The sequence below is a fragment of the Ursus maritimus genome, unplaced genomic scaffold, assembly GCF_017311325.1.
Source record: "Ursus maritimus isolate PB19 unplaced genomic scaffold, ASM1731132v1 scaffold_3, whole genome shotgun sequence".
Lineage (NCBI taxonomy): Eukaryota > Metazoa > Chordata > Mammalia > Carnivora > Ursidae > Ursus > Ursus maritimus.
The window spans coordinates 99,350,033-99,371,078 of NW_024425563.1; positions in this window are offsets into that span (position 1 = coordinate 99,350,033).

Here is a 21,046-nt window from a genome sequence, read left to right on the forward strand (position 1 = left end):
GCAGAGTGAGTGCATTTGAAGCCTGGGGATAGAGTGCCAGATCCTAAAACCTAAAGGCCTGCAGACACATTTATCTTCCGAAGTAATCCCTCTCCCTCTTCCCCCCACAGCATCAACAGTGTAGCTTACCTTTTGTTTTGAATGTTGCCTCTCCCTTCCCTTGGACTCAGAACATTCTTCCCAGTTTCTAGAACAAAACTTGCTGCCCTGAAGGTTTCCAATTATTTCTAAGTGTAACATTTTCACAGTCAGCTGTGGCTGAGCTGATAGGTGTCTGCCAGGAGTCTGGAATGGTGCATAGCCCACTGACATTCACATAGGGTCCCCAGGAAAACACGGCATGGCCAACTGGCTGGGCAGTGCCAAGCTCTGCTGGTGTGGGTACATGGCTGGAGTTCTTTGCTTCTGCTGTGATATAAAGATAAAAGCCACATTGCCTATGTTTTAGTAGTTTTAAAATCAATAAAAGTGACCAGGGTCCTTAAAAAATGTTTTCCTTTCTTTTCTTTCTTTCTTTCTTTTTTTTTTAATGGAGTAACCAGGATGGAAGTTTGCATAAATAGGTTATACTAACACAGGTACTGCATTTATGTTTCAAAAAAGGAAATACAATGCAGACATGTTAGTGGAAATCATCAATGGGATGCCATATTTAGAATTTTATCGGTTTTATTATGGAAAATACGAGAGCGTAAGTATAAGAAAAGGTAACAGTTCTACGGAAAATATAATCACTTTGCAAAAGGGAAGGAATTACCGTTAAACCGCTATCCCCTCTCTGATGAAATATTTAGAATGGCAAAAAGTCTTTGAAAGATACACACATTTGGTTCAATTTTCTTTCTAAATCTAGCTGCTGAATCTGTGCGCTTTGGTTCAGACACCCCAAAGGCCATTTCTATGCCGTTTGAAAAACAGTGAAGAAGAAACAAAATATTAGAATGAAAAAAGAAAACTAAGCCCCCAGTCCGGGTAGATCGCACAAAACACCACCAGCCCCTGCAGCTTTCCTCCTCACGACTCGCAGAGGCCCAGCCCGCTAACTAATCTCTGCAGCAAGAGAAAAACCCCGACATACTCCATTTCTAGCAGTGTGTTCTAACGATGAAATGGATTCCACAGAAAATTCAGAAGGACTTTTAAAAACTGAACGTGGCCCCGTTACAACGAGAGGAGTAGACGCCCACGCACAGGCATTCAGCGACGTGACACTAAATTGCATTGGTGGATACTGGTTTTGGGGTGGGAAGAAGGGGCGTGGCCAGAGGACCTGGCTTTGGAGAGGAGCCCCTGCCGAGCACGCAGAGGGACTGCTGCTCTCAATCTTTTCCCATGTCCTCCGGCGGTATTTCTTGAACGACTGTGTCCTGCAGCACGACAAGGTTCATGCACACATAAGTGTGCAGCCATGAGGTGCCTGCTCAGACTTTCACTTTTATCTGATCTCTTCCGTTCTGTCTTGTTTTTACAATGCTCATCTTGACCCACTATGTTGCTTTTGAACCCCACTAATATGTTGCCACCATAGACGGAATAAGGTCTGCTTATGATAAGTTTTTGGTTTTCTTTTTTAATTTATATATTTGTCAGACAGAGAGAGAGAGAGAGAGCACACAAGCAGGGGGAGTGGCAGGCAGAGGGAGAAGCAGACGCTACGCTGAGCTTGGGTCTGGATCCTAGACCCTGGGATCAGATCATGACCCCAGCCAAAGACAGATACTTAACAGACTGAGCCACCCAGGTGTCCATATAAGGTGTCTTTTTTTTTTTTTAATTGAGGTATGATTGACATTATTTTAGTTTCAGGCACACAACAAAATGATTTGGTATTTGTATATAATGTAAAATGGTCACTACAATCAGTCTAGATAGCTTCCATGGCCACACATATTTACACATTTATTTCCTGTGGTGAGAACTTTTAATATCTACCCTCTTAGCAATTTTCAAATATCCAATCGAGTATTGTTGACCATGGCCACCGTGCTGTGCATTACACCCCAGGACTTATTTATTTTGTAACTGGAAATTTGTACTTACTGACCCTCTTTACCCATCTGGTCAGCCAACTGCCTCCCACTCCCCTTCCCCCACCTCTGGCAACCACTGATCTGTTCTCTGCATCTATGAACTCATTTTGTTTTGTTTTGAAGTGAGATCATAGGGTATTTGTCTTTCTCTGATTTAATTCACTGAGGATAACAACCTCAAGGTCCATCCAAGTTGTTATAAATGGCAAGATTGGCTTTATAGCTAGGAATATATATATGGTGTATATGTGTGTGTGTGTGTGTGTGTGTGTGTGTATAATTTTAGCTCCAGGCACATAACAAAATGATAGCTTCCATGGCGCTATCTTTTCTTTATCCATTCATCCATCTAGGGACTCTTAAATAACTTTCATATCTTGGCTGTTGTAAACAATGTCGTAATGAGCACAAGAGTGTGGATATCTTTTTGAGTTAGTGTTTCCATTTCCTTCTCGAAAATAACCAGAAGTGTAATTGCTGAATCACATGGTAGCTCTGTTTCTAATTTTTCGGGACCCTCCATACTGTTTTCCACAGTGGCTGCACCAGTTTGCATTCCCACCAACAGTGCATGAAGGTTGTGTGTTTTCCCCATGTCCTCGCCTACACCTGTTGTTTCTTGTATTGATTTTAGCCATTCTGACAGGTGTGAGGCGATGTCTCATGGTGGCTTTCATTGGCATTTCCCTGATGATGAGTGACCCTTAGTACCTTGTCACATACCTGTTGGCATCTGGATGTCTTCTTAACTTCTTAATGAGCAAGAGCTGACTTGGTTTTTGATGCCTCGTCCTTCTTCACTTTTTTGAAGGTTCTTTCCCCATGTCATGATTCTCCCTCTACCTGCAGCACCCTATTGTCACGCCCACTCGTGAGAGAATGCCCATGGGTCCGTGTGTAAACAACACCCTCTTACCAACTCCTAAAGTCTTTGTTCTGATGTGGGGTTGGAGAAATGACCTCCTGAAACTTTTCACTTCATCTGAACACAATCGTGTCCAGACCCCAAGGTATACAGCGTGAGGCTGAAACTCTTTCCAGACAACTCTCCAAAGCTATTATGTCACAGCTTATGCCCTGCCTCACATTCTACAGAGAAAAGAAATGGATGGGAATATTCTCATTTTCCTGCCACCAATTCTACTGACTGCACCCCTCTCAGCATCCACACCACGGTTGATCAGGTCTGGAATGATGGCAAAGTGCCCTTTCTCCATGCAAAGGCTGTTCCCGTTCTCATCCTTGGGGCACCAGTCCTGCTTCTCTTTGTGAATATTTTGCACCTGGTATTGTCTTCTCCTCACTGCGTCACTGACTTCTCTCTTCCCCTTCAGCCCACAGACATCCTGTAACTCCCACTCATTAAGTCTAAACAATGCATCTCACTCTGGAAGGCAGGTTCCTCAAAACTTCCTGGAAGAGTTGCACATCCTTCCTGTGTCCACTTCACCTCAGTTCCTCTGGGGCATTAGCCCCATAGCTGTGGTGAGGATGCTTGTGATGGGGTTACTGGTGATGTCACGTGACACCATTGGATGCCATTTATGGGTCCTCCTCCTGTTCCCTCCCAGCAGAGTTTGACACAGCTGGCCACACCCTCTTTCTAGAAAAGCTGGCCATGCCATTTTCCTCCCATCTCACTGGCCGCTGCTTCTTCATCTCCTTGGCTTGCTTGGTGTTCTCTTGCTCTGTTATTCCCTGCAGCTCTTGTCCTTTCTATCATTAATTTAGTTAGTTTATTTTCAGTCTCCAATACTCAATGTACATTCCGTTAGGACAAGGATTCCTGTCTTTTTTTTTTTGCTCCCTGATAATCCCCAGCATCTAGAACAGTATGTGATCTGGAAGTCATTCAATGTTTTGTTTGAATGCACAGGGTAGTGTTTTAGACATGCGTGGTTTAAAATTTTATAAATGCTATTGTGCTATAGATCTTTTGTTTTCTTTCTCTCTCTTTCTTTCTTTCTTCTCTCTCTCTCTTTCTCTCTATCTTTTTTTTTCTTTTTTTCAGCATAACCTGAAGCGTTCAAGACCATCATGTCGCCACATTGCTTAGTATTCTCTGTCATGTAAACATCACATTTCATTTGCCTGTTTTCTTAGGAATGAAAATTTAAGTTCCGTCTAACTTGGGATACTGCATATATGGAAGCCAAGATTAGTCCTGTGAGTGTTACCTTTTGACCTGTGAATTTTTCTGGTATGGTTAGTTGCTTTTGTCAATCTTATTGGTGTAGAATATCTTTTTCTTTCTAATTAAAATTTTAAAAAATCCAATACAATTTTCAATAATTTTCACATGTTATGAAATACTCCTTTTTTGTTTTTGTTTTTTCCTCTAAGCACTTAAACACATAAAATCATTCTTAGTTTATGGACTGCACAAAACCAGGCAGCTGACTGGATTTGGCCAGCAAATCATGATTGAGGCAATTGGTAGAACGATGACCTATTGCTACTTTTCTTTGAAAGTGTACCTAACTACTAATAAATTCAAGTGTCTTTTTTCTTAACATGTTAGCTTTTTGGGTTCCCCCTTTATTATTTGCCTATTTCCTGTCTTTGCTAAACTGCACTTTTATTAGTTTTCCCACATTTGTTTATATTTTTAGGAATCTCATATATTCTTAGATATTCATCAAGTTTCTACATTTGAATGATCTCCCTGTCTATCACCTGCCAAATAGCTTCATACTTGTCTCTCTTGGCTGAACAGATATTTCAAATTTTGATGTAGTTAGTTCCAGTCATTTTATTGATCTTAATGATTGGTGAATGTTTAATATTATTGCAGAAATAATTCTCTACTTCTGGATCACAAAGATACAATTTTGTATTTTCATCTCTGAGCTTTATATTATCTTTCATTTTTATTTTATTTTGTTTTGTCTTTTTAAGATTTTATTTAAATTCCAGTTAATATACAGCGTGATATTAGTTTCAGGTGTACGATATAGGGATTCAGCACTTTCATGCATCATCCTGTGCTCATCACAAGTGTGCTCCTTAATCTCCATTACCTATTTCCCCTATCCCCACACCTACTTACTCTCTGGTAACCATCAACGTGTCCTCTATAGCTAAGAGTCTGTTTCTTGGTTTGTCTCCCCCTCCCAACTTTGCTTATTTATTTTGTTTCTTAAATTCCACATATGAGTGAAATTTTCTGATATTTGCCTTTCTCCGACTGACTTTTTACTTAGCATAATACACTCTAGCTCCATCCACATCATTGTAAATGACAAGATTTCATTCTTTTATGGCCCAGTAATAATCCATTGTATGTATACATATATATATGTATGTATGTATACATCTCCTTTATCCATTTATCAGTCGTTGGACATTTGGGCTATTTCCATAATTTAGCTATTGTTGATAATGCTGCTGTCAACATCAGGGTGCATATATCCCTTAGAATTCGTATTTTTTTATCCTTTGGGTAAATGCCCAGTAGTGTAGTTGCTAGATTGTAGGGTAATTCTAATTTTAACTTTTTGAGGAACCTCTATACTGTTTCTACACTGGCTGTAGCAGTTTGCATTCCCAGTAGTAGATGAGGGCTCCCCTTTCTTCTCATCCTCACCAACACCTGCTGTTTCTTGTGTTGTTGATTTTAGCCATTCTGACAGGTGTGAGGTGGTATCACGTAGTTTCGATTTGCATTTGCCTGATGATAAGCGATGTTGAGCATCTCCGTTGGCCATCTGGATGTCTTCTTTGGAGAAATGTCTCTTCATGCCTTCTGCCCATTTTTTACCTTGCATTTTTAAATCTTTAATTTGCATCTGCCTTGTAGTTAGTGAAAGACAGAGTACCACCTTGATTTTCATGTGAAGCGAACAGTCTTCCCCAAATCAGCTATTTAATAATTGCTCCTTTCATTATTGGTTTGTTGATGCCATATTTATTATATATCAAGTTTCGTCTGTTTTACAAGGGTTTATTTCTGAGCTTGGTCTTCTATTCTAAAAAGGCCTATATTTTAATTGCCATCACAGTATCATGCTGGTTTTTTATTATTAACATAAACATTATTATTATTATAGTATATTCCATCTTAAATTCTTGTATGACAAGTTTTCTTTTTTCTAAAGAATAATTTAGCTATTCATGGATCTGAATTCTTTCATATATGTTTTAAAATAAATTTGTTGAGCACTTGAAAAAATCCAACTGAATTTTTAATGTGATTTCATTAAATTATAAATTTATAGATTGATTTGTGATTAACAAATATATTTTTCTTTCTTTGTACTCTAAGGTTTAAGAATTTCCTTCACAGAATAGTGCACTTTCTTTGGGAGCTTAGTTCCTAGATATATATTTTTGTATCGCCCTTGCCAGTGTAGAGGAATGGTCTTGATTATTTAAAAAAAATCTGTGCTAGCAAACTTGTACTTTTCTTCCTTTTAATAGTATATTAAAATTCTGATGTTTTCTTTCTTTTTTTTTTAAAGATTTTATTTATTTATTTGACAGAGAGAGAGACAGCCAGCGAGAGAGGGAACACAAGCAGGGGGAGTGGGAGAGGAAGAAGCAGGCTCCCAGCGGAGGAGCCTGATGTGGGGCTCTATCCCAGAACGCTGGAATCACGCCCTGAGCCGAAGGCAGACGCTTAACGACTGAGCTACGCAGGAGCCCCATAAAATTCTGATGCTTTCTAAACTTGTTCATAAACATCTATAAATAATGGACATTTTACTTAAATTTTTTTTAAATCAGTACATGTCGTGTCTCCTTTGTTGGTCTCAAAGTGTAGGCCAGAACTTCTAGCACCACGAGTAACAGCAGCAGTGATACTGGGCATCTTAGTTTTCTATTCGTGTAAAAGAAGTTCTTGGAGACTTCTGGTTTCTCATCCCACAGGTAGAGAGCTTGGAAGTCGTCACTTCCAAGCTGCAAGAAAAACTGAACAAACTGAAAATCAGGAGCTCTTCCTAGATCCATTAGAGAACTGAGGACACAGGGCAAAGCACTGCCCTCAAAATTCAGAAGACAGATGGTCAGATGCACAGAATCACAACTCACCAGCACAAAGCCCAGGAGTAAAAATCCCCATAAAAACAAGTCCTGGCTAAGATAAATGTGAGCTGTGATTAAGAAATGTCTGCAGGTACCGTGTGGAACAGTTTGAGAGTTGAAAACCCAGAGGCCCAATGTGAGGAGAGTCCCAAGTTGGTGAGTTTTATCTCCAGGAACTTTGCCAGGTTCCTGCAGGAAAGATCAGAGAACCACCCTCCTCCCCCCACTTTGGCAGGGGAAAGGTAGACATTTGGAAGTACATCCAAGGCTTTCTGCTGTCCTTAATAATGCTTGACTCCAGAGAAATCACTTTACCAAAGCTAAACCAGGTGGGTAAAGGGAAATATCCAACTCAAGCCTGTTAGACTTCCTGTCTCAAATTAGAAAGAAAGAAAGAAAGAAAGAAAGAAAGAAAGAAAGAAAGAAAGAAAGAAAGAAAGAAAGAAAGAAGAAAGAACAAGCTAAAGTGAGAAGCACTTGGGAATGACACAACCGAGAGGCACAGGCTCACTAAAAGACTGATACATAACTGATAAGAATATAGTTTCTCTGCCTGCACCCCTACCCCATACTCCTACATAAATAGGGATCATGTGTGATAATAGAGGAATACAATAGAAAGAACTCAGACACAAAAAAACATTATCAAGGGGAACTCAAAGACAACAGGAGGCACAAAAACAAGGGCTTGAGCCAGCTTTCTATTGTAGAAGAGGCAAATATGTCTATAAGGACATAAAACAGTGGTTGCCAAGGGTTATGGGTTGAGGAAAGTTGCGACTATAGAGTTTGTGAAGGAATTGTGTGGATAATAGAAATGTTTTGTATTCTGATCCTGTCATGGTTCCACAAATTTTCTAGAATATCTAAGAAATTGAATCAAACAAGATTTCTTTCATACAACAGAATGCCTCTGAAATTCATTCAAGTTTTTGTGTATATCAATAGTTGGCTCATTTTTATTGCTGGCCAATATTTCATTGTATGGATATATCCCAGATATTTCATCCATTTACATAGTGAAGGAATCTGAATAGTTTCTAGTTTTCAGCTTTTACATATAAAGTTACTATAAACATTTATGTACAGGTTTTTCTGTAAACATAATTTCTGAATGTTATTACATCCCATTGATGTATTTTTCAATCTTTTTGTCAACACCATACCTTAGCTTTACAGTAAATCTTTATAGTCAGCCAGATACTTTGATTTTTCCATCTTTATTTTAATTTTTCACATTCATCATTTAACTATTATTAATTAATTTGTTCTTATCTTGGTTATTGTATTTTTTTAGTTCCAATCTTTCCATCTGGTTCTATCCTTTAATTCTTTGCTGAAACATTCTGTATTTCCATTTGTTTCAAAAGTTCTCACAATTGGTAGTTAGGTTATTCCAATGTTTGTGTGGTCTTAGTCTTAGTCTTGATGTCTGTTGTCCCATTCTGTGTATGTTGAGATTTTCCTAGTTCTTTGTATACCAAATAATTTGGGTTTCCAATCTAGACATTTGGATGATAGCTACTATGTACAACATATTTTAATCTTATATTTTCAGTCTGAATTTTTCCTTCTTCTATATTGTGAAAATGATTGGAAAATTGATTGTAGTTAGTTGTTTAAAATTTAATCATCCTAGAATGAAAGGCTGTGTGTCTGATCATAAAAGGAGAGCACACATTGTCTTTGGATTTCATCATTCTCCACTTAGTTTCTTTTTGATGTCTTTTCTTGTATGTTAGCTGAAAAAAAAATAATTGAGTTACATTTATATCATTTGTTTAGCCATTTCTCAGTTTAATGGAGTAAGGGACACTACTAGAAGCAATGGTCTTTTCACAGCAAGACACTTAAGCCTACATAGCTCATTCTTTGTATTTGTTACAGGTGTGGTGAAAATTAGATTTCTGTTCCCTTTATTTGGATTGAATTTTATGTGTTGCTAGGCACAGGGATCTTTGTGAATATGATGCCTAATGTGGTGGGGAGAAGCACTGTTATCTGACTTCTGCTGTGGTGCAGCTATGGCGGGGACTTGCATCCTCCCAGTGTAGCCAAGTTCAGACGATGTTGACCTAGAACCACATAACGGATTCTGGATACTTTGTGCTCTAGCTGTGTTATGCCTTGATGTTGCCATCAGAACTGGGGGCTCCAAGTGGGATTTTGTCACTGCCGAGAAAAATAGGTAAGGAATTAGTTGGCTGTGCCAAGGTGCAATTTTTGTATCCATATTTCTAACTCTTATCTGTTATATTATTCATTTCGTTTGAAATGAGTTAGTCCAGCTAGGGAGGGCATTTGCACTAAGTTGTTTGACCCCTTATGCCCCGAAAACCCTGTATCCTCGCACCCAAACCCAGACAGCCACCACTGAAGCTTCAGACACACTCTGGACTCAGACCTGTGTGGGTGCCGCATATCTAAGCCACGGCTGGGAGACTTCATGCCAGAATCTCTGCTCTTCTGGCTCCGCTTGTATCTCAGTAACTAAGCTTCTCTCTCATTCCTGTGTCTGCACATCTACTTTGGATCTCATTCTGTTTCCTCGAGTTGTGACTTTCTTCCCATTATTAATATTTAGCATGAGAATGTGGCCGAGAGAACAAGGCACTGCCCGCCCTTCCCATTCTACCAAACCGGCAGTACTAGTAATCCACAGACATACCTCAACCTCACAGCCCAGGTTACTGGGCATTCCCATCTTTTTTGGCCTTGGTGGCCTTGCTTGTCAAAAAATCAGACCTGTTCCTGGTTGTTTTTCTGAACACCTCCTACTGTCCAAGCTGCTTGCTCTCTGTGGGACTGGTGGTCTATCTGTCATCAGTGTTCACCCCTCCATCTTCCAGGGCTGACCCCACTCCAGTGGGCATGTCCATTTCTGGATTTTCTGACTTCTCCTGTGAACCATTTCTGTTAACCCCTTTGCCCCTGGCTTGTCCTAAGTTTGAACCAAGTCTTTGTTCAGTAAAAGAGTAGTTTTCTAATTCTTGACTAATTATGGGTCAGTTTTGCTGGCTTTTTTCAAGCCGCCTCAGTAACCTATGGCCCTGTTGTGCTTAAGGAGAAGCCCATCTCTTTCTACTTCCATCATTGCCTTGAAAATGAGAGCTCAGAGCACGTCATTTTATAAATAAGGTAGATTTTCTTCTTAGATGCATTATCTTCCCCTTCTTCACAGTGGAGATCGTTTGTCAGGTTTCTGCTCACTCACTGAGCCCTGTGAGTTTCCTTTTTCCTGCAATTTATCCTTGTCAGCCTGACATTTCGCTACCTCTGAGATCTGCAAAATAGGGTATTTCATGGTATATTCCATTCCTATACCATTTATAAAAACGTAAAAGCTAGGCCTGGCAGCTCTGGGTGAGGGGCCAAACTGTTAACTTTTATTTATCATATTCTTTCAAGAAACATTTATTAAACATGTTTAAAAAATGCATGAGAATAGTAAATAGTGGAATAGTACATAGCAAGCAGAAGATGGTGGAAACTATAGTTACATAGATTAAAATCTGTAGTTCCTGCCTTCTCAAAGAGAAAGTAGGCATGTACCCCAAATGCGGCATTTTCTGTAATGCAGCCCTCCAACAGTGACCAACAGATGGTGTATTTTAGAGGAGGCCACCATCAGTTACCGTTTGCCTAATTGTGAATGAGTATGAACTAGACTATCCATAAAGCCCCTCTTGTCCTTGAAAGCCCCCCTGTTGTGTCTCTAGGATTCTTAGCTGGGGGAGTACGGATCATGATTCAAAGGAAATCCTTACAGAAGGGGCTTCGAAGGAGCTGCTCTACCATAGGCAACGTGCATGTTGCAGACACGGGGTGCATAATGTGTGGAGGTGTGAAGGGCAGAGTGGTCCAGCCAGGGCCCCCCTGCCCCACACAGTAGCCACTCCCTGCAGGTGGCTACCGAACGCCTGAAATGTGGCTAGTCAGAATTGAGATGTGCTTTAAGTGTAAAATACACACCAGATATTAAAGACTTAGTCAAAAAAAAAAAAAAAAAGGAAGGAAGGAAAAATATGTCATTAATTTTTTTGTATTGATCACATGTTGAAGCATTACTATTCTGGATATATTGGGTTAAATATAAATATGATGAAAAGCTATTCCTACTATTTATTTTTACTTATTTAATGTGGCTATTAGGAAATTAAAAATTACATATGTGGTTCAGATTATATTTCCATTGCATAGTGCTGGACTAGAGCATGAGGTCATTTTAGGGAGAGAGGAATTAGACAGTGCATCAAGGCCCTTGAATACCTGATTAAGTAATTCACATCATATTTTCTAGTGGTGGGAATTCATTGATTTTTGAATAGAGGAATAAAATAGAATACCAAGAGAAGATTAATCTAGTGGCAGGGGCATATTTCAATTTCTAGTTCCTTATTCATGATAAAGCATTGCTCCAAACCTTAATGATCATTCATTTTATAGCTTTCCAGTTGAAATTTTGCCAAAGGAAAAAATAATTTGTGTCATCATACTTATTTACTCATTTTCAGATAGATCATTGGTAGATTAATGCACCATATTTCCCATTATGGAAACCTTGTTACCTTTCTCCTCATCATGTATGTTGGCATAATTGCATACTGAGCTCTTTTTAATGAATCTCACCCAATTGTCCAGGAGGAAAGTGATTTTTACTCTTTTACCACTGGCGGGGACTGGCCTACAGCTCTTCTCGCTCCGGACAGTAGATACACAAGAAGCGCTTTAAGGAGAGGGTGTTAGAGTTACATTCCCCACCACAGCATTACATGCAATTTTTAATGTTTCCAAAATGTATGCCTAAATTTCTCCAAACTTCGAATTTCTAGATACGGGTGTTCTTTGGGGTGAGGAGATATCTATCTATCTATCTATCTATCTATCTATCTATCTATCTATCTATCTATCTATCTATCTATCTATCTATCTATCTATCTATCATCTATCATCTCTCTATCTATCTTTTAATTATGTAAGTTTTATATTATTCAAGTTTTAAATTTTTTAAATTTCTTCAAACTTTGAATTTCTAGATACAAGTGTTCTTTGGGATGAAGAGATATCTATCTATTATTTATCTATCTATCTATATCTATCTACCTATCATCTATCATCTTTTAATTATTTAAGTTATATATTATTTAAGTTTTAAATTTTTTAAGTTCTCCTAGCCGATTGCCCCAAGTGTTCAATTTAAATAAATGATTTAGACCTTATAAGTACTCTTTACCATTTGTCTTTGTAGGTTTTTTGTTTGTTTTTGTAGAGAACCATGTAATTCTGTGCCTGCCTTTGACCCATTCAGTCTGAATCCTTCCAGTGTTTCATCCTTCCTGTCTTTCCGACAGATGATAACTAGAACAACTTTGACCAGTTCCAGAACAATTTTCAGGTGATTTTATCAAAATTTTGTGAAAATTAGAGCATTTGAAATCTTTGTTATACAGAAAGATCCCATTTTGGAACCTGATATATCTACCCACTTAGGATACTATAATTTTCCTCAGTGCTGCTATATAATTTTGTTTGCATAGGACATATGTATTTCCTACTGCATTATATCTGTAAGTATTTTCTACTGAATTATATCTGTAAGTATTTTCTATGTCTTGAAACTTTTCGAAAAAGATCACGTGTGCATGTAGACTGCGTCATGCTGTAATGAACAGTTGCTTTAATATTTAATTTGTATAAGACCTCATTACTGAACTGTCATTATTGCTGAGAGCTTTTCAGTTTGTTCTTTGCTGTGCATCATAAATCTGAAAGTAAAGATGGGTGTTTATCCTTGTTTTTGCTGGCCTCAACCTATCAATAACCGATGTTGTATTTGGGCCCTTGGGGTTCTTATTACGATTTCAAGATATCCTTCAGCAGCAACCACCAGGAAACTGAAAGAATAAAGGTTTATTACTAATAAGACCTGGCAATTATACAGCACACCTAAAGCCACATAGGGAGGTTGTGGGGTGGAGAGAGGGGCAATAGAATGTGTAAGCCAGGCCTAAGGTTCTCTCTTTATTGAGCTCAAGGTGGGGAAGCTAGGGGTTTGAAGGCTCACCTTTTACTGGTGAATTTAAAACATAAGAGCAGGAATTTGAAGTTTGGAAATAAAAACTACAAGGGCTGCAATTGTTCGTTATCAAAATCAACCAAAGACCTAAAACAAAGGACCCTCAGTGGGAGGAGGCTGTGAGGCTAGCTGTGTTGGGAGAAAGCTGTCTTTGAAGCAGACGCCTCTTTGAAATGGATGTGTCACCAGTTAAAGCTTAAGTCAAGCACTTGCATTACAAAAAAGAAAAAAAGAAAACAACTGTCAGGGCTTACACTACAATCATTTTCAATATGTATGCCTCTTTTTTCTATGGGTTCTGGAGTGAGAGGTATTGGAAATAATAGTAATCAACAGTGGTGGTAGAAATTGGTGTGGTACCTTCTAAGACTTGCCCATGAGGCCCTATCATTGTAATTTCTTTTGTTTTACAAGATTTTTCTCTGTCATGTTAAAGTTCTATAAATTTATTACTAGTTTAGTAACTACTCCCTAGAAGAGACATAGAATTTTATGAGATGCCTTTCAGAATTATTCAAAACATATGCTTTTTTCCTTTTTAATTATTAGTATGAAGATTCACATTATTATTTTGTCTTAATGTTGAGTCATTCTTGAATTATATATCATGGTCACGATACATTACTATTTTAATATAATGCTAAAATAAACATGTTTAAATTATAGTCAAGATGCTTGCATACACATTTGAAGATATCGTGTTCTTCGAATTGCTTTGACTAGCTTTGATGTCAGCCTTACATTGGATTTATAAAAGAGAACAGACTACATTCAATTATTATTTTTTAATTCCCTTTCATGATTTGGAATGGGACATATCTCCTCTTTGTAAATTTGAAAGGACAGGTCTTTAACTTCACTGTAGATTTGCTGTCTTCTGTCATGTATTTGTGTTCAATTGTTCCTTGTCAGTGACTTTTGTACTACAGTGTCCATTTAAAGGAGTGATATTTGATTTATTTGTTAATCAAATTTTTTTAAATCTAAAAAGTCTTTAATGTCATATGATTCTCTACATTAGTTTGTTCTTTTATGACTATTGCCAGAGGCAAGGAGAATAAGAGGATGGGTGAGTAGGGGGAGGGGATGAACAGGTAGAAGCTTCCAGCTATAAAATAAATAAGACACAGAGCCATAATGTACCACGAAGGTGATATACTCCATAAAATTGTGACAACTTTGTGTGGTGACAGATGGCAGCTAGATTTATGGTGGGATCAGTTCACAATATGCATGAATATTGAATCACTATGTTTATACCTGGAACTAACATAATGGTGTATGTCAACTACACTTCAATTTAAAAAAAAAAAAGATAAAATCTCTTGTTTTGATTTGTTCTACTTTGTTGAGGTACATATTTTTACGGCTTTATTGAGGTATAATTGATATATAATCAACTGCATATATTTAATGTATATAATTAGGTAAGTTTTTGACATATGCATACACCCAGGATATCATCACCAAAATCAAGGTGAATAACCTTATCCAGTCCCTTTAAAAGTTTTCTGGTGTCTCTTTGCTTTTGTGTGTGTGTATGTGTGTGAGTACATGCCTGTGTGTGTATGTGTGTGTGTGATAAGAACACTTAATATAGTTCTATCTTTTTAGCGAGTTTTTAAGTGCACTATACTGTATTAACTACAGACAGTACGCTGTCCAGCATGTCTCTAGAACTGATTTGTCTCGTGTAACTATAACTATACCTATAACTATGCCCACGGAACAACTCTGCATTTCTCCCTCCCTCTGTCCCCTAGCAACCAGCATTCTGTTTTCTGTTTCTGTACGTTAGACTGTTTTAGATACTGCATTTAAATGGAATCACACAGCATTTGTTACTGACTTATTTGACTTGGCATAATGTCCTCTGGGTCTATTCATGTTATCACAAATAGTAAAATTTCCTTACAGCAAAGGAAGTCATCAACGAGGTGAAAAGATAAACTGGAGAAAGGGAGAAATTATTAGCAAATCATTTATGTGACAAGGGGTTTACTTCCAAAATAGATAAGAAACTCATACGACTCAACAGCAAACAATAACATAAGAAACAATAACAAATCACAGGTAGGCTGATTTGAAATGGGCAAAAGACTAGAAGAGACATTTCTCCAAAGAAGACAAACAGATGGCCAACAGGTAGATGAAAAGATGCTCAACATCATTCATGATCAGGGAAATGTAAATCCAAACCACACTGAGATATCACTTCACATCTGTTAGGATGGTTATTATATCTATATATCGATATATCTAAATACCTATATAAACTTATGCATACACCCAGGATATCATCATCACAATCAAGATGAATAAACATACCCAGTCCCTACAAAAGTTTTCTGATATCTCTGCTTTTGTGTGTATATAGATATATAAATGATAAGAAATGTTGGCGAGGATGTGGAGAAATTGGAGCCCTGTGTACTATTGGTGGGAATGGAAATATTGCAAGCACTGTGGAAAACAATATGGAGGTTCCCACTCAAATTAAAAATAGACCTACTTTATGATCCAACAATTGCACTTCTTTGTATATAACCAAAAGAATTGTATTCAAGATCTCAAAATGATATCTGTACACTCATGTCCATTGCACCAGCGTTCACAACAGCCAAGACATGTGAAGAGCCTGAGTGTCCATCAATGAATGAATGAATGGATGGATGAAGGGAACGTGGTAGATGCATGCAATGGGATATTATAATTAGTTTGCTTTCTGTTTTCATTAGATTTTTTTTTTTTTGTGATACTCAGCAACTTGTGAGGATTAACATGTGTAGGTCTTCCATCAGTTTAACAATATTTTCTTCTTTTAAGTCCATTCAATAGTGTTCCATCCATTGTGTCATTCACATTGCAGGAGTGTCATGAGGATGTTACAGTTCTGATTTTATGACTCCCTTTTTAAAAAATCTTTTCTCCTCCTTTTGTTATTTCCATATGCCTTTTGTCACTATTCCACAAGAGATCTCCAGAACTTACCTCCTCAGACTTAGTTATTCCCAATGCCAATTATAATCCATAGGATATTTCGGGGTGCTTGGTGGCACAGATGGTTGGGCCTCCAACTCTTGGTTTCGGCTCAGGTAATGATCTCAGGGTCATGAGATTGAGCTCCATGTGGGGATCTGTGCTCAGCACAGAGTCTGCTTAATATTCACTCTCTCTCTCTCTCTGCCCTTCAATGCCACTCTCTCTTTCTCTCTAAAATAAATAAATAAATCTTTTTAAAAAATAATAATCCATAGCACTTTTTGCAGGTATCCTAAATTCCACTATGGCAATATTTATGTTTTTAAGTCCCTCTCCTCTTTTTAAAAAAAATCTCCTGTCTCTTGACTTAAAATCTCATTCATCTATTTTTACTTTCAAGGATCCATATTTTCTTTATATTACTTCAAACAACAAGTAGATACTTCCTATCATTTATTTCTTGTGATAAATCTTGAAATTTCATTTTCAGTTTATGTATGGTGTGGTATACTGATTGCAAAAGTCACTCCAATTTCCCATCTTCTTCTGTGTCCATACCTTTTGAAATATCACCTTGTAGTTCCCCCAAAGGGTGGGGACCTATTTCTCCACCCTTTGAATCTGGATGGAGCTTGTCACTTGCATTGACTGATAGAAGTGAAAACAGAAGGGACCTGTGTTGTTCTGAGTCTGTGCCTCAAGAGGCCCTGGGCTCCTTGCTTTCTCTCTTGGAGCCCTGCCTCCTGCAGGGGAAATGCCCACTGTAGCTGGCTAGATGACAAGGCACATATAGCAAGTTGAGTCCGTCATTCCAAGTGACCACCAGCCAACTTCCAGACATGTGAATGCACCTGGTAGACCTAGAAGCAAAGTCTAGCCTTTCTCATCAACCCACAAGACCTCCAGCTGAATAATGCTTACTGTTTCAATTCACTGTATTTGAAATAGTTCCTTTGCTGCTCATTGTGGCATCTGCTAAGTGAAAATAATGATATATTTATCTCCTTTTTTGGATTCACAGTTCTTTCTAGATACCAAAATGAATTGTTTTCCAGGGTAATAATTATGAAGAAAAGGCGTTTCTTTCTGTGTCCTGTTTGTCCCCTGTAATATGGGCGGATGCTTCTTGGATCCCATCTTTATTTACCTGTCTTTTGGTGCCCCCTGCCCCTGCACTGGCCACAGGACTCAGGTGGACTGCCATGACATTTGGAGGGTATGCTTTTCATTCTTCCATGCTAGTGAGGTTCTATCCAAGAACATTGCCCGAACTCACATGCTTTCTTGTTAGAATAGTTGTACCTTGAGTCTGTATAGCCAGTTCTAACTACTAATGATCTCTGGAGAACAAAGTGGCTGAAATAACAACTTCTAAGCCCATACTCTGCTCCCATCACTGGTCCTTCAAATGTAGGTTTCACCAGGATTTCTTCTCAAAATTCACCAGGATGATATAGGTGTGTGGCCACATCTGTACCACTCTCAGGTGAAATGTATGTTTGATGTTTCATGTTCTTTCCTACTTTCAGTTCTTATGTAAGCTTCTTCCTGTTTCTGATTTTCTGCCCTCATTTTGACTGTTTGGTGTTAGAGATGAAGAGGAAAATTAGATATATCCAATTTACCTGTCATTTGCAGAAACAACCAACATTTGTATTTTTTCCAAATGGGCTCCTGGAAGCAATGAGCTCATTTTGTGGTCACAGGCTGTGCTTCTGGGACACAGTTAGTGTAGGAAGATCCTGCCAGCACCCCCTAGCTCCCGTGGAGTCCTACAGTGGGTGAGCTCAGAGTTGGGTGCCCAGCTGGAACAAAACACATCAGAATCCCCTCCCGGGAACTTGGATCTGTAGCCAGCAATTTCCAGTCTCAGTTTGGGCTGGTATTTTTCATTGTTTGCATGGAAAATACGTAAAACATAGCAATAAAAATTTTCACCATTTGGTTTAAAATTTTAAAAAGTATTCTAAAGAACAGGGAGAGAAGAAGAATCAGGAACAGAGCTGAGAATGAGACAGAGGAAGATGTTTGCTTCCTTGTGGACTTTTGGTTGTCAGTGTTTTGGAATATGTCCTCATTATTGTAATAAACCCATCCATTTTGCAAATGCAGGCCTGAGTTGGGTTATGAAAGAGTCCAACTATATGCCCCAAATGTAATCTCTACTTACTTAATATCATGATTCCCTGTGACCGGACTTCCATGACATTTCCTTTAGTCTGGCAGTTATGATGCCTGCTCTCCCTTCTCTGGAACTTTCTTGTGACTGAAGGATCTGTGAAAATATTAATGCAGTGAAACATCATAACTCACTGTGAAATATCACTCTAAGGCTTAAAACATTGTGATCATTCATAAAATAATTACATCCATAAAAAGTCAATACCTCCCTGAAGACTATTTCAGGGCACTGAGATTTATATGTTTCCCACATTACATAAGTAAAGTTAACCCACCTCTCGTACATAATAAGTCCAGAAGGGCCAAAGGAAGGAATGAGGTTTCAAGCACACTCCACATTGCTATTAGCCTTCCAGCTAACCATCTCTAAAAGATTTATATACAATAAATTGAACCATCTACATTACTAGAATGGTGTTCCACAACTTGTGGGTTGAAGCGTTCCATAGGATTTTTAAGGAAGTGTGTAGGAACACTTCTGATTCCTGAACTGAAAAATACACTCTAAGAGGAACAGACCGAAGTCTGCATTTCATGCATTTCTTTTCTTTGTTTCCCTGTCTCACCATCTGCTTACTACAAGAGATGTGGTTTGCATAACTGTTTGGCTTAATCCTTAAACCACATTTTTTTCTTTCTTCTTCATCTGTTACTCCCAAACCTTTGGAATTGCAGCGTTCTTGCCATTTACTTAGATAAATATTGCAATTATTGAGTTAAAACCTCTCTAAGTCACCATGTCCTAATTTTGGAAATTGAAAACGATCATATTTACCCTACAGGACTGTTAAGAGGATTGGATGACCTTATCGTGTAAACAGAGTTGTCAAATTCTCCTAGTTAATTTCGCTCTCTTTTTACTTGTGAGAAGGCTTCCCTACTACTGGGGATGCCAGTTCCAGGCCAATTTGCTTTGTTGGTTGTGTGGACCCAAGGTACCATGCCCAGCGGAACACCTACAACAGTCCCTGAAGTGGGTCATTTTGCACTCAATACTTTAGGATTTAAGTAAAGGACAATGGGCAGGTCCTTTATGAGAATAAGGAGAGGTCAGGCCAGTGAGTCAAATTTTGTTTTAGTTAATACCAGTGAAAGATTGCTTTGGCTTTTCTGAAATCGGGGTCTATCTTGGGGCCTTGGAAGTACCTGAAGCTGAGGTTAGTCTTGCTTAGATAGAAGGTTTGCACAATTGTGGGGAGGAGTGAATTTGTGTTTGGGGGTCCATAACATCTTATTTAGTTACATGTGTACCATCACATTAGAAGATGTCTCCAAGAACTACTTACTTTCTTGTCTCTTACTCTGAAGCATGAACTCTATTGGTCACAATGGCTTAGATGAGATGTTACTGAAGACTCTTTTTAAGGTGCATATAGATCTGAAACATATATTGTTATTTTGAAGAAGTTTTTTTACTGCCTGAAGAATCTCGACCCCAGTTTGCAAACACTGGCTCCAAAAGCTTCCTAGGTTCTGCTCAGTTCCTGAGTGAAGAAGGCACAAAGAAAGAAAATCAGCCCTCTTGTTGATGGTATGGCAGGTGGAAGGGTGGTTCTCTTGGTGGCCTTGCTTTATCATGGCCGCTGCTACCATCCTGCTCAGGGGAAGAATACTTGGCACGAGATGTGTCTCATTTACTAAATTACAATCAGTGGCTTAGCAAAGGGTACCAGGGGTCAGCCACTAGAAACACCAATTTGAACATTGCATCATTACAATGATTATTGATTTCTTCACTTAATGTTTATATAACATCGGCTCAGCCTTTCGCCCTTCACATAGCATAAAGCTTGACAGTGCCATTTGTTACTCACTCTAAGTAAAGACCTATTTTCTGAAGAGAAATGCAACTTGATTTTAACCTAAAGGTCAATCTCATTGCTGAGGCAGCATTATACATGAGGCCATCTTAAAAGAGAAAATAATCAACTATTAATTATTTAAAGTGCTTAATGATGCATGAAATTTGTTACATTTCCAAGTACATTTCTAGTTAAATATGCACAGATGATAAAAGCCCCAGGATCTAAATCAGCAATTAATTTCAAATCAAAATATATTTGAAATTCAGCAGTCTCTACGCTTCTATTTTTCAAAACCTAAAGATTCAGAGGAATCTACGCCTTGCCTTCACATTTTATTTATAGCTGCAAGCTTCAATAAAATGCACCTGTTTATATTGGAAAAGAAACAGCATATTCTTGCAAAAGCTTGAGAATTTCAAAATAAATTGAAGTCAATATCATTTGAAAGCAACCAAGTCAGATTTTGGAATATTATGTTCAGATCTCGTCAGTAATAAGATTAGAATAAATGCTAGTAAAATATGAAAAAGAATGAGGTCACTATGTTTAAATATTGTACCTTGTGAGAGTTAGGAAAAAATAGACATTTGAAAAACACAATTAACCTTTGAAAAGAAAAAAAAAAGCCACATCCACATTAGGGAATGGGCAAACGTAACTAATGAAAATTTATAGCCCTGCAATGTTTGCAAAGAAAAAGTCTCTCTCATTTGAAATGTCAGAATAATCGCAGATCTCCTGTTAAGCAATTTGTTAAACTTTAAATCGTAATAAATATTAGATTCAATAATTGAAAAAACTCATGTAAAATGAGACTTCTGAAGTGCATTTGCCAAATGCCTCTCTTCATTTCAAACATCTGTTTGTTTGTTGATTACATTATTTATGCATCCTTTTAATCACTTCTCCAGCTAACCTAATGCCTCCTAGGTGTTGGGGCATTGAAC